At 38.9% G+C, this 14,984-nt stretch overlaps 1 protein-coding gene and 1 pseudogene across 4 annotated transcripts in view; both read left to right on the forward strand.

Moving 5' to 3' along the window:
* Nucleotides 1–14,984, forward strand: part of CDK14 (cyclin dependent kinase 14) — a 639,321-nt gene that overhangs the window by 57,243 nt on the left and 567,094 nt on the right. The gene's annotated exons all lie outside the window — the stretch shown is intronic.
* Nucleotides 10,540–11,154, forward strand: LOC100989995 (Golgi apparatus membrane protein TVP23 homolog B-like; annotated as a pseudogene).

The following is a 14,984-nucleotide window of genomic DNA, read 5'->3' on the forward strand; positions in this document are numbered from 1 at the left end:
GTTGAGTAACTGGGGCATTTTCTCCATCGTAGACATCACAGTCTTGGGACCTGTTGTTTGAGCAGATGTTCACATCCTTAAAATACTCTCTTCCCCCTGCAAGACTGTGTAAGGTTCCTGAGGGCAGAGACAGCATTTCTACCTCTCTCTGAATCTCATTCTTTCAGAACAGTCCTTTGCACCTAGTAGGTGCTGAATAAAAGTTGCTTGAGAGAATAAACAGACAATACTTTTGGAGTCTTTTAGGTGAATTTGTTCCCATAATTCAGTCCTTCCTTCCTTCCTTCCTTCCTTCCTTCCTTCCTTCCTTCCTTCCTTCCTTCGCCACAGGAATTCACCAACTGTTTATTCATGGGGATGGGATTTATCTTAAATGTTTTTTCTGTATGGACCTTATTTAATTTTCCCAGTAATGTTGGCACTATTATTTCTATTTTTACAGATGGGGAAACGGAAGTTTAGAGAAGTTAAGCAACTAGCACAGGGTCACAGGGCTAGTGAAGCTCCAGAAGTGGTGGTGACCCAGACACGGTCCTCACGCCAGTTTAAGTAGCAGCTGGAGAGACCTGCTGGATTGTTGGCCTTTGAAAGGGAACATTGAAAGTTGCTTGCATTTGATGATGATTGGGTTACATTTACTTGAATTGTGTAACTTTTAAGTTGCAAATTAATGCTAAAAGTGTATTAGGGTAGCCTTAGGCTGTGGGACTAATTGAGAAACGAAGTACAATGGAAGTGCTGCAAGCAAATGGGTTTTCCTGCTTAGAGCAGGTATTTACTATTAATCCTGTGGCATTTGCCTTAAGGAGTTGGAGTCTTTCTTAGCTAATTAAAAAGTACCGGTCAGATGTTGAGTGTTGTCAATAATTTAGTGCCTGTATCTTTTTATCCCTGTTGTTTGTTTGGAAATTACAATTTGGAATATTCTGTGCACATTTTAAAAAATAAATGACTGTCTGTGTGGTAATGTTTTTGCTTAGTAAATGTATGCATTATCATCTTGAGCTTATGAGTTTTCTGTACTTTTCTTGAAACTTTTATTAATAGAAAAACTGTCAATCTAACGCGGTGATCTTTCCCTGAAGTCCTCAGCATGCAATTGGGCATAAAAGTTGTGATCCCTGAGCACATGTTTTGGGGTTAATCCTATTCATATTTTTGGTTTTCTTCTTCATTCCCAAGATATATAAAAATTAAAAGCATTTGAGATTGCACATTAGTGCATTGGATTTTTATCTGGGGTGGTCCCTTCTCTAAGTGGGTAGTGGGAGTGTGGAAGGGTGAAGCAATATCTACTAACCTTATTTGTGATTTGGGAGCTAGATTATCCTTTTTCCAAAACATCCTAAGCGAAGACTACCCTGACTGTGTTTTTACTGAAAGCTCTTCCTGTCATTCTGGGTAGTTTATACTGTTTATTTACCTTGTATAAGGAAATTCTTTCTTTACTGTCCCATCTTATCTCAGATCAAAGTTTCTACCCAGGGATCCTACTTAAAAAATATTGTCTGAGACTGCATGTGTTTTCTTTCTTTTTTTTTTCTTTCTTTTTTTTTTTTTAGCACTCTGAGTTTTTGCTCCATCTGCACTCTCTGGTTTTCCGTCCTTCTATTTATGACAATTGTGTAATGAATATTCATAGTTTCCATTATTAATGTAATAGCATGCCATTTGTCAGCTCACTGGCTTTCTCGTATTATATATATATATTTTAAAATTCTTTTTATTTATTTTAAAATTTTTGTTGTCTTTGTCTTCCGTAATCTTTTTTCTTTATAGAGTTTGTGATCATGTGTTTTTCCTCTAACCCAGACATATATGTAGGTCTAAAACTGCACAGTGCAGGATGTCAAATGGCTTAAAAGGATTTCTGCTGTGACTGAAAGAGTGGATCTGTGCCCTTCTGAGGGTGTAGGCTGACCACATGAATACCAATAATTAGACATCTTTTATTTTAAGAAATGGGCAGCTGTTTCTTTAGTTGAATTTTGAGATCTTTATAGTTACTTTGCTTTCTTTAAAGGGCTTTTCTCTGTATATATGCATCTCTTTGGCAGGGTTGATGGCAGACTGGGATACTGGCATGGCAATAGTGGGAAAGAAGGAAGGAAAAAAAGCACAACTGAAAAGGAAAACCTGAAGTGTTCTGAATATTAGATTTTAAGGTATTAGTTGTTTTTTTAAGTTTTCTTTTTCAATTTATTAAAAAGTAGAATATGTAAGTATTGTGAATATCAGGTTTTTTTTCAGTGATTTTAAGGTAAAATTTTCACCGTCTCACACTTGATCAGAAAGTCTAGCAATTAACTTTCCCCTTGAGCATCCTGAGCCATCCCTCAGAGGTTTGATTAGGATGGCAGTTACAGTGGTGATAATGCCTTCCTGGAGTTTTCAAGCCTTTTATTTAAATCAGTGCTTATTATCTCTCACTGTTGTTTTAAAACACAGCTCCTGAACCTGAAAGTCCAGTGAAGATTTCATCTGGAAGGTTGGGTTACTGGGTGTGTGGGATTAGAGGCACAGACTGCTGTCTTCCTCTTTGTCATCATCAGAAGCCCTGAAACCCCTTTTCATGCTTGCTAAGATTAGGCAGGAGTGTCACTGCATATTTATAATACATGTTTTGTAGGGCTTCATAGTTTACAAAACAATTTCATATGATATTTCAGTGCATTTTTGCAACAAAACAGCCCTGTGAAGGAGTGGACATGTAGTTTCATCTCTGTTTTGTAGAGGTGGAAATTGTACTCAGGGAAGGTAAGTGCTGTTCCCCAGGCCACAGTCTTCTGTTCTCACAGTGGAGCTTTGTCTGGGACCCAGGTTTCCTGCCCTCTCACCCTCACCCCCTTATTCTGCTTCTCCTGAAAAGGTCAGGATTTAAAGACATTGCATTCAGCATCAGATTAGGGGAGGTATGTGACCTAGAAACCCTAGCAATGTGGATTTCGAAAAGGTAGTTATTTCTTTTATTTCATAACATTAATGACAAATAATGAGTCACTTTCTAATTTGTCTATTCAGACAAATGCATTTTGTTCTCTATATTCTGTGTTTCTGTGTTCTAGATTTATGGACCTGAATGCTTAAGTTTACATAGCAGTGAGAAACATAAATCCTATTTTGTATTCTTTAGGTACCTCAAGAGCCAACAGCTCAAACTGTGGAGGCAGTATTGGCAGTTTGGCTAAGAGGAAAGAGAGAGAAGTGGCTAGCAACCATCCCCTGAGAATAGGAGAAAATGAGATATTTCTGACAGCATTACAAACTGGAGCAGAGGTTTGGTGATAACAGGAAGCTGCTTATGAGAAGGATTTAGCATTAGATATGGATTTGAAACTCTGCTCCACCACTTAGTAGCTTTGTTACCATGAACAGACAGTTGCTTAATCTCCCTGAGCTTCAGCGTCCTCATCTGCGAGTGAAGGCTGTGAGGCAGTCTCATATATTACAGGGCGATAAGTCAGGATGCTGGAACCAGCTGCCTGGTGTCATAAACCTGTAGTCAGTCATATCCAGGCTCCAACACTCCTTGGCTATGTGATACTTAACATCTCGATGCCTCAGCTTCCTCATCTCGAACAGGAGGATGCTAATAATACTTAGCTCATAGGGTTGATAGGATCACAACAGTTTCAAAACGTGTAAAACACTTAAAACGGCGAATGGCTCTTAGTAAATTCTCTACTAAAAGTTAATTGTGTCTGGGCACAGTGGCTCATAATCTCAGTGCTTCGGGAGATCAAGGAAGGAGGACTGCTTGAGACAAGCCTGGGCAATATAACAAGACCCCAGTTCTAAAAAATAAAAAAAACCTGGCCAGGCGTGGTGACACACGTCCGTTGTCCTAGCTACTCAGAAGGCTGAGGCAGTGGGATGGCTTGAGTCCAGGAGTGCAAGGCCGAAGTGAGCTGCAATGGCTTCACTGCCCTCCAGCCTGGGCAACATAGCGAGACTCTGTCTTTAAAAAAGGTTATTTTTAAGTGGAATAAGTTACGGTAGTACCTGCCATGTACATTAAGCTTTCAATTGGTTAGTTTCTTCCTCTCCTATTTAGATGTACATTAAGCTTTCAATTGGTTAGTTTCTTCCTCTCCTATTTAGATGTTTTGAAGTTAAGCCTAATGAAAGCAATTCAAAAACCACTAAAATACAATTATTTTAATATTTGCATCACATTTAATTTGTGTAATTATTGATCTCATACCTTGGACATTCATTTTTTAAATGTAGTATTTTAAATGTAATATTTTTGCACTATTAATCACTTAAAATATTGTGTTATATCATGTCTAGGAAATTCATTATAGGCCTTTCTAAGAGAGAAGGCTTTGTGATAAAAGCCAGCTGCCCAGACATTTCCAAACCCTCCTCACCCATCCCCCAGCATGCTACAGAAGCAGCAGGCTGGCAGAGGTCCAGATTTCCTAAGTGATGGGATTGTTCCCTGGGCCAGGAATGAGAGGAATCTGCCTAGATTGGAGATGGCTTTAGCTACTTTGCTTTTCTTCGTACTCATAGTCTTATTCCCAAACTGAATCTGACCCAGCACCATTTTCCATTATTGGAGATGTTTTAACACTGTGTGTGGAGGTCTTGCTATTTAAACAATGATTTCTGAATCTACTTTTTAATTCCATGGGAGCTTTTCCATTTTTCTTTGTACTATGGAAGAAGAACTATGAGTTAATTTTAATTTATAGTTATACCTCTGCAAATCAATACAATCTTTCTGTGACTTCCACTGGTAGCACCATTCTTGATCTGAGGCAAGTATTGGGATTGTGGTTTTACTTTCCCATTTACTTAGAGGCGGGAAGGTTTAGTTATTTGAATGCCTTAGACCAGGAAATTATTGGCTATTGTCAGTGGAATTTGTTTATCTTTTCCACCCCTACATTCCTAGGCTGTGAGAGAACTGGTCATCACTGTGATTGCACTTCAGTTTTTATCAGTTCCTCCTCCAGCGCTATTTTTATTAAATATTTGATGTTTCTCTCTTCTTTGGGTATAAATTTAGAGACCCTCAGGCAGACATTTCTGAAAGGGCTCTCTTACTCAGCTGTTGTTAAAATGAAGAGATCAGTACTGCCAAGCACCTCTTTTTGTTTGGCTACCTCCAAAATTCATGTTTTCTGCAGTTATTCTCTAGGATTATCTGTGATTATCTGTAATTTCTATAATTTATCTATAGATTATAATCTAAACTGAAGATTGATGCATGTATAATTCTAATGAGCTTCTCAACCAGCACTGTTCAATAGATACATAATGCAAACTTCATGTCATTAAAATTTTTCTTGTAGTTACATTAAAAAAGTAAAAGAAGCCAGGTGTTGTGGCTCAGGCCTGTAATCCTAGGTCTTTCAGAGGCTAAGGTGGGAGGATGGCTTGAGGCCAGAAGTTGGAGACCAGCCTGGACAATATAGTGAAACCTCATCTCTACAAAAAAATAAAATTAGCCAGGCGTGATGTGCTTCTGTCATGTAGTCCTAGCTGCTCCACAGGTTGAGGTGGGACGATCACTTGAGCCCAGAGTTTGAGGCTGCAGTGAGCTCTGATTGCACCATCGCACTCCAGTCTCGGTGATAGAATGAGACCCTGTCTCAAAAAACAAAACAAAACAAAACAAAAACAGCAAAAAACAAAAACCAAAACAAAACAAAAAAAAGAAAAGTAAAAGAAACAGATAACTTTACTTTTATTATACTTGAAAAACCCCATATATAAAAATATAATTTGGACATTAAAGTTATTATTGAGATTTTTACTCTTATTTTGTATTGCTTTAAAAATCTGCTTGTGTACTTTATTATACATCTCAATTTAGACTAGCCACATTTCAGGTGCTCATTAGCCACATGTGGCTAGTGGCTACTATTGGTCAGCACAGATTTTTTTTTTTTTGACAGGGTCTCCTTTTTTGTCCAGGTTGGGGTGCAGTGGTGCAATCATGGCTCACTGTAGCGTCACCCTCCCAAGCTCAAGTGATTTTCCCACCTCAGCCTCCCAAGTAGCTGTGATTACAGGCGCATGCCACCACACCTAAGTTTTAAAAATTTTTTGTAGAGACAGAGGTCTGACTGTGTTGCCCAGGCTGGACTCAAACTCCTGGGCTCAAGCAATCCTTGTGTTTTGGCCTCCCAAACTGCTGGGATTACAGGCATGAGCCACTGTGCCCGGCTAGCACAGATCTTTACTGTAACTTTTCTTCTTACTATAAAAAGCATTGCGTTATACTGGCAATTATTTTCCCATCAAAGTGGCCTAGAAAAGAGACATGAATCTGGCCTCATGTCTTTGCTCATAATTAACACATTTCTAGAGAGATTTCCTTTGTTAGAAAAACTAATTGTGGGATTAATGATCTCAGAACGTGAATTCAACTGTAGCACCTAAACAGGTACTACTGAAGTCACCTAAACAGCAGGCTGAATTCTTGACCAATAGTGATAAAAACTGCTTTGTCTTACGGTAGGAGTAGCAGTCAGGACAAGACTCAGCATTTAGCGAAATCCCTGGAGGGATTCTCCCACATAGGAGCCGTGCAACTCAGTTTTATGCTCCTAAAATCTACTGCAAAGCTGTGAATGCTTTTTGTTTGTGGTTTGCACTTCATTTTTTTCTTCTCAATTATTATTATTTTTTGAGACAGGGTCTTGCTCTACTAGTCCAGAGTACAGTGGTGCAATCATGGCTCACTACAGCCTTGACCTCCCAGGGTCAAGTGATCCTCCCACTTCGGCCTCCCAAGTAGTTGGGACCACAGGTGTGTGCCACTATGCATGGCAATTTTTATTTTTATTTTTGTAGAGACGGGGTTCTGCTGTGTTGCCCAAGTTGGTCTTGAACTCCTGGACTCAAGTGATCTACCTGCCTTAGCCTCCCAAAGTGTTGGGATTACAGGCGTGAGCCACCGTGCCTGGCCAGAAAGGTGATTTTTTGGGATTCTAGCTTGTTTGCTTTCCTTCCCACCCCAAGATAACTTTTGTTATAGCAGCTTGTCTGCTTTCTGTTTCATTTTTCACCCTGATTTTTTCAGGACTCCTCAATCACTTCCAAGTGTTAAAGGCCATTACTGATTCTTAAATGTAGATGGCTATGGCTGAATTTCAGCCATTGAGGGTCCATATGATCTATTCTGCCACAGTCCTTCTCAAACTTCAGTGTGGATGTGAATCACCTGGGGATCTTGTTAAGATGAAATTTGGGCCAGGCATAGTGGCTCGTGCCTGTAATTCCAGTGATTGGGGAGGCTGATGTAGGAGGATCAGTAGAGGCCAGGAGTTTGAGACCAGCCTAGGCAACATAGTGAGATACCTTGTCTCTAAAAATATATATATATTTAAAAAACAACTTAGACAGGCATGGGGTTGCGTGCCTGTAGTCCCAGTTACTCAGGAGACTCAAGGCGGGAGAATCATTTGAGTCCAGATGTTGCAGGCTGCAGTGAGTTATGATCACACCCACCACTGCACTCCAGCCTTGGCGACAGAGTGAGACCCTGACCCTTAAGAAGAGAGAGAGACAGGGAGAGAGAGAGTGAGACTGATTTGATGCAGTAGGTCTGAGATGAAAGTTTGCATTTTTCACAGACTCTCAGGTAATGTTGATGACTCTGGTCCAGAGACCACGTAGAGTAGAGATCTAGTATATGATAGCAAAATGCTGCTGTCTTATACCAGCCTGCAGCAAAGACATTAAAAAAAATGTAGTGAGGTTTTCCACCAAGCTAAAAGTACTTTTTTGTTTTATATATTTTTTTTAAAATTCAGAGATGATTTCATTACTGCCTCTTGCTACTACGGCAATTACAAATGATAGTTATTAATATTTTTAAATGACCTTTCATGACAAAATTATACAGCTGCCAACCCTACTTATGTCTCCAAGTTAATAAAAGAATTTTAGTAGTTCACAAACTCCTCAGGTCTGATGCCACCCCACCATCTAAATTAGCAGTTTATAGCTTTCCTTCATGGCATTTATAGTATTTTGTATTGACATAATTACTTGGACAGTTGTTTAATGTCACTTTCCCCACTGTGCTCTAAGCTCTTGCTCTGTATTTTTAATCACTTTGTCACTAGTGTCTCACTAGCACTGGGTCTGGTATCTGTCTGTCCCTAGTCAATACTTTTAGGATGCCTTTATTCAGTGGGTCTCAGTAGGAGTGGTACTGCCCCCTAATGGAGTGTTTTGGAAATTGATGGGAACTACTGGTTGTCCCAAATAATGAAGTGTGCTACTGGTGTTTGGTGGGCAGGGGTTAAAGGGTGCCAGACATTCTGTAGTGTACAGAACAGCTAACTAAGTGAATGCTTATTTGATGCATTTTGCAAAATCTTTGAATGTCCACGTTGGAGATTCAATTGATGAAAAACCTATTTGTAATTACCTAAACCAAAAACCTAACTTGGCTGGGTGCGGTGGCTCACACCTGTAATCTCAGGACTTTGGGAAGCCGAGGTGGGTGGATCACTTGAGGCCGGGAGTTGGAGACCAGCCTGGCCAACATGGTGAAACCCCATTTCTATTAAAAATACAAAAATTAGCCAGGCGTGGTGGCGTGCACCTGTAATCACATCTGTTTGGGAGGCTGAGGCACAAGAATCACTTAAGCCTGGGAGGCAGAGGTTGCAGTGAGCCAACATAGCGGCCAAGATAGTGCTACTGCACTCCAGCCTGGGCAACAGAACGAGACACTGTCTCAAAAAAAAAACAAAAAAAAAAAACACCACACACAAAACCACAAAAAACAAAACAAAAACCCAACTCCATTTAACATTTAAAGACAACTATATTTATGTATGTCCAGTTTTAACACACATCCAGTCATGCATCACTAATGATGGGGGCACATTCTGAGAAATGTGTCATGAGGCAGCTTTTTTGTTGTACAGACATCATAGAGTGTATTTACACACACCTAGATGGTATAGCCTTTTGCACACCTAAGCTATATGGTATAGCCTATTGTTCCTGGGCTGCCTGTATAGTATGTTACTGTAGGTAGTTGTAACACAATGGTAAGTACTTGTGTATCTAAACATAGGAAAGGTATAGTTAAAATATGATAATATAATCTTATGGGACCAGAATTATATATGAAGTTTTTGTTGACTGAAATGTCGTTATGCAACACATGACTGTATTCTGAAATTTTCAGAAATGCAGCTGCTGAGTACTTCAAAAGTTGTACTTTGACTTATTAGCAACATTACGAAGTAATGTCTACCATTCTGGCAAATCCCATCCGTAGTAGCAGTGATGTTTGTGGTATTTGAATTATTATATATATAACTGCACTAATACACGTTTGTAGGAAATATGATGGTTATGTATATGTGTGTGTGTACATACAAATTTAGCCCTTATTCTAAATTATCCAATAAAAATTGTTGAGAATATTCAGGTGAATTTTTTTTACTTTTTTAAAATCCAAATTTACCCATTAAAAGTGGTTGCAAGCATCTCACTACATCATTAAATCATTTGGTGGTGTTATCTCTGAGTATTTACATCTTGGGGTGTGTGTGTGTGTGTGTGTGTGTACCTAAATCACACATATGAAAGACAATAAAAGTTAATCTCTTTTATTTTCTTTTTATATTACATTTTGGACTTTATGTTGTTTTTCTTTCTCTGCGTACATACCATCTCTGTATATTACAAACACTTGCTATCAAAAGGTGGTGGTACTCTGATAGGATTCAGAACCCCCCTTCTCATGGAAGCAGCATGGAATCAAGGATTTCTGCCTTCTGGTCTTGGTTTATTTCTCTAAGCTGCTCACATAACTTTTCTGAATTTGTTGGGTGATCTACATTATCACTGATAAGGTAAGTCATGATGTGATAAGTCACAGCAGATGTTTCATGAATGACTGGACATGTAGAAAATGCCTTGCTTACATGGTGACTCTTAGCCAGGGCTCCTCAGAAAGGCAAACTGTCCACCTGAGACCCACCGTTCTGCTTCACTTGCATTTTCATTTAGGGAGAGCAGACCACCTTGGAGGAAGGGATTTGGCTAAATATAAGGTATGAGGTAGAGTGGGGAATTATGGTAGTGGTGGGGTAGTATTAATGAGTGAATAAAAGCAGAGTATGTTTTACCTTTCTGGGAAGCAGTTAAGATCCTTAGACTAGGGGCCACTATTGTAAGGATTTTTTGACAGTTCCATGTTTATCTGTTTCTTAGTGATTAACAACCAAACCCATGAAGACTTATAGACTGGGGAGACTTTTGTGTCTTGTTCAGCAGTTGGTTTGGAGTGGACCACAAAGCTCAGAGGCAAAAGAGTAGTGCACAGTGTACACAGTTGGTACTAAGAAAGGCCCTCGGGGACTGGGTTATGAGGTTTCGCAGCAGAAAGTCCCTTCAAGCACATGATTTTAGTCTGCCTAGATCTGGCTAGAATGTTGCTCATTAATTGGAGCTAGAAAGATACAGGAAGCTCAAGGGTAAATGGCGCTGGAAAAAGGTCACTGAAGGTGAATCCATTTAAGATGAAGATCAAGGAACTAGTGCATGGCTGCCATGTTGCAGCAGGACAGTAATGATGACACTGAAGATGTTTCACCCTTCAATGCAGAAGAGAAGACAACTTAATAGACCAAAAATGCTTCTCAGAATAGGGGATTAAAAACAGTAGACCAAAAAAAAATTAGACACCCAATAGCATAATTTTTCTATTTACTCTTTTGAGTGCATGCAGTTATAATCCATCTTCTCTGTGAATTGCTCAGCAGCAGCTATACTGCGTGGATGGTGACAGTTCTCTTGTTGCCATGTGATTTGGGGGCAGTGAAGACTGTCACAGGTAGACTGATGGTGGACCTGCATTGGTGGAATCATACTGATGAAGATGAGAAGAACCACTGGGTGTCCAGGAAGAGCCACTGGGAGTCCAGGAAGGCATCCCCTCAAGATAACAGAACTGTCTCAGGGGCTGAATCAAGGATCTTTTGGTTGGGATTTATTGCCTGTTCAGTGCTGTGGGTGGTAATTGCCTTTAGTGCCCTCTTCTTTTTTGGAGTAAAGTGATTGGCAGTGGTTATCATGGGTGTGGCGCTGCAAGATGCCAACCTATATGGTTACATCAGGTATAAAGTTGGCAGTAGAAGGAATTTAACCAGCATGGCTATCTTGTACCCTGGAAAGCAGTTTTTAAGACAAAACAGTAAAGATAATCTGACTTCCAGACTAGAGAGAATGCTCTTATATCTTTTATTATACTGGGGAATGAAGACATTTTTGACACCGAACCTTTTAGTGCCCAGTCCATGTTGTAATGAGGAGTGGTGGCTCTATTTTTCCACTTAAAAGCTTTACTTGTTTTAAAAAAGGAAAATTAGTTTTTATACTTTTTATTTTCTTTCCAGTAGTTGGGGCTAGAAAATATGTTGTCACTAGAAACATTGTGAAAATTTGTCTTACAGGCTGGGCACGGTGGCTCACACCTGTAATCCCAGACCTTTGGGAAGCTGAGGTGGGCGGATCACCTGAGGTCAGGAGTTCGAGACCAGCCTGGCCAACATGACGAAACCCCATCTCTACTAAAAATACAGAAATTAGCTGGGTGTGGTGGCACATGCCTGTAGTCTGTAGTCTCAGCCACTCGGGAGACTGAGGCAGGAGAATTGCTTGAATCTGGGAGGTGGAGGTTGCAGTAAGCTGAGACTGTGCTACTACGCTCCAGCCTGGGCGACAAAGCGAGATTCTGTCTCAAAAAAAAAAAAAAATTGTTTTGCAGTGTACATAGGTATGCACAGTCATATAATATCAATATGTCCCAAATTAATGAAAATGTGTTCATTTATGTAAGTATGGAGACTTTTGCATTTTGATTCATAGAACATGAGAGGATGTTAGTCTGTCTCAAAACTCTGTATGTTTACATATTATTTATGTTGACTATTTTCAGAAGTAAATTTTGCTTCCATGATAAAAGTGAGCATTTTGGCTTATGCATAAGTTAGAAATAATTATTAATTTTTAATATGTACCTCATGGTAAAATTTCTTAGATATATGCAAACAATTAAAAACCAAATTTGGGTCAGTGGTGTTAACTAGTTTCTGAAATTTTGTTTATTTTTATTTGTAACAATTCATTGACTTAAGGCCCAATTAATACAAATGGAATCACCATAGTTTATGTTTAAGGAATACACAGAGATTGCTACTGTTCCATTTATTTTACGGTAAGGATAGACAAATTTTACCTTGCAGCTTCCTACAAGCTGTTCAGTGTTCCTTGAGCGAATAAAATCTATCTTTTATCTCTAAAAGAGCATTATTCATATGTCATAATGACAGTAATCATTTAAATACTTGGCATAATAAATGCCTAAAAGACATTTTATTTTATAATTTTTTTTTCTTTCTATGATGGGTATATTGTAAATCATGCATTTGTATTAATGGTATTTCTTAAAGCAGTAGATGTAACTGTAAACTAAATCAGTCTACAAACTATTCTAGGCACCCATAGATTCTGTTGTAGGTACTGTAAACTTTGTTGGAGACTTTAGTCAGCAGATTATGTTGTGAATATATTTGTACTTTGTTAAAATATTTTAAAAGATGTTTAATTGAATACGTGTCTTTTTTGGACTAGTAGCTGTGAAGGTATAAAACTTTATATTTGTGTAAAATTGCTGTTTATAGAGCAAAAGAAAATGAAGATCAAAAATTTATGGTTAATATGCATAGAAAGTTTGATTAGAATTGAGTCTTTTTGTTTGTTACTTTTATGATTTTCTTTTTTTAATTATTATTATACTTTGTTTTAGGGTACATGTGCACAATGTGCAGGTTAGTTACATATGTATAAATGTGCCATGTTGGGGTGCTGCACCCATTAACTCGTCATTTAGCATTAGGTATATCTCCTAATGCTGTCCCTCCCCCCTCCCCCCACCCCACAACAGTCCCCAGAGTGTGATGTTCCCCTTCCTGTGCCCATGTGGTCTCATTGTTCAATTCCCATCTATGAGTGAGAACATGCAGTGTTTGGTTTTTTGTCCTTGTGATAGTTTACTGAGAATGATGATTTCCAATTTCATCCATGTCCCTACAAAGGACATGAACTCATCATTTTTTATGGCTGCATAGTATTCCATGGTGTATATGTGCCACATTTTCTTAATCCAGTCTGTCATTGTTGGACATTTGGGTTGGTTCCAAGTCTTTGCTATTGTGAATAGTGCCTCAGTAAACATACGTGTGCATGTGTCTTTATAGCAGCATGATTTATAGTCCTTTGGGTATATACCCAGTAATGGGATGGCTGGGTCAAATGGTATTTCTAGTTCTAGATCCCTGAGGAATCGCCACACTGACTTCCACAATGGTTGAACTAGTTTACAGTCCCACCAACAGTGTAAAAGTGTTCCTATTTCTCCACATCCTCTCCAGCACCTGTTGTTGCCTAACTTTTTAATGATTGCCATTCTAACTGGTGTGAGATGGTATCTCATTGTGGTTTTGATTTGCATTTCTCTGATGGCCAGTGATGATGAGCATTTTTTCATGTGTCTTTTGGCTGCATAAATGTCTTCTTTTGAGAAGTGTCTGTTCATATCCTTTGCCCACTTTTTGATGGGGTTGTTTGTTTTTTTCTTGTAAATGTGTTTGAGTTCATTGTAGATTCTGGATATTAGCCCTTTGTCAGATGAGTAGGTTGCGAAAATTTTCTCCCATTTTGTAGGTTGCCTGTTCACTCTGATGGTAGTTTCTTTTGCTGTGCAGAAGCTCTTTAGTTTAATTAGATCCCATTTGTCAATTTTGTCTTTTGTTGCCATTGCTTTTGGTGTTTTAGATATGAAGTCCTTGCCCATGCCTATGTCCTGACTGGTAATGCCTAGGTTTTCTTCTAGGGTTTTTATGGTTTGAGGTCTAACATGTAAGTCTTTAATCCATCTTGAATTAATTTTTGTATAAGGTGTAAGGAAGGGATCCAGTTTCAGCTTTCTACATATGGCTAGCCAGTTTTCCCAACACCATTTATTAAATAGGGAATCCTTTCCCCATTGCTTGTTTTTCTCAGGTCTGTCAAAGATCAGATAGTTGTAGATATGTGGTGTTATTTCTGAGGGCTCTGTTCTGTTCCATTGATCTATATCTCTGTTTTGGTACCAGTACCATGCTGTTTTGGTTACTGTAGCCTTGTAGTATAGTTTGAAGTCAGGTATTGTGATGCCTCCAGCTTTGTTCTTTTGTCTTAGGATTGACTTGGCGATGCGGGCTCTTTTTTGGTTCCATATGAACTTTAAAGTAGTTTTTTCCAATTCTGTGAAGAAAGTCATTGGTAGCTTGATGGGGATGGCATTGAATCTATAAATTACCTTGGGCAGTATGGCCGTTTTCACGATATTGATTCTTCCTATCCATGAGCATGGAATATTCTTCCATTTGTTTGTATCCTCTTTTACTTCATTGAGCAGTGGTTTGTAGTTCTCCTTGAAGAGGTCCTTCACGTCCCTTGTAAGTTGGATTCCTAGATATTTTATTCTCTTTGAAGCAATTGTGAATGGGAGTTCACTCATGATTTGGCTCTCTGTTTGTCTGTTACTGAAGTATAAGAATGCTTGTGATTTTTGTACATTGATTTTGTATCCTGAGACTTTGCTGAAGTTGCTTATCAGCTTAAGGAGATTTTGGGCTGAGACAATGGGGTTTTCTAGATATACAATCATGTCATCTGCAAACAGAGACAATTTGACTTCCTCTTTTCCTAATTGAATACCCTTTATTTCCTTCTCCTGCCTAATTGCCCTGGCCAGAACTTCCAACACTATGTTGAATAGGAGTGGTGAGAGAGGGCATCCCTATCTTGTGCCAGTTTTCAAATGGAATGGTTCCAGTTTTTGCCCATTCAGTATGATATTGGCTGTGGGTTTGTCATAGATAGCTCTTATTATTTTGAGATACGTCCCATCAATACCTGATTTATTGAGAGTTTTTAGCATGAAGGTTATT

This window comes from Pan paniscus, chromosome 6, assembly GCF_029289425.2.
Source record: "Pan paniscus chromosome 6, NHGRI_mPanPan1-v2.0_pri, whole genome shotgun sequence".
Taxonomy (NCBI): Eukaryota; Metazoa; Chordata; class Mammalia; order Primates; family Hominidae; genus Pan; species Pan paniscus.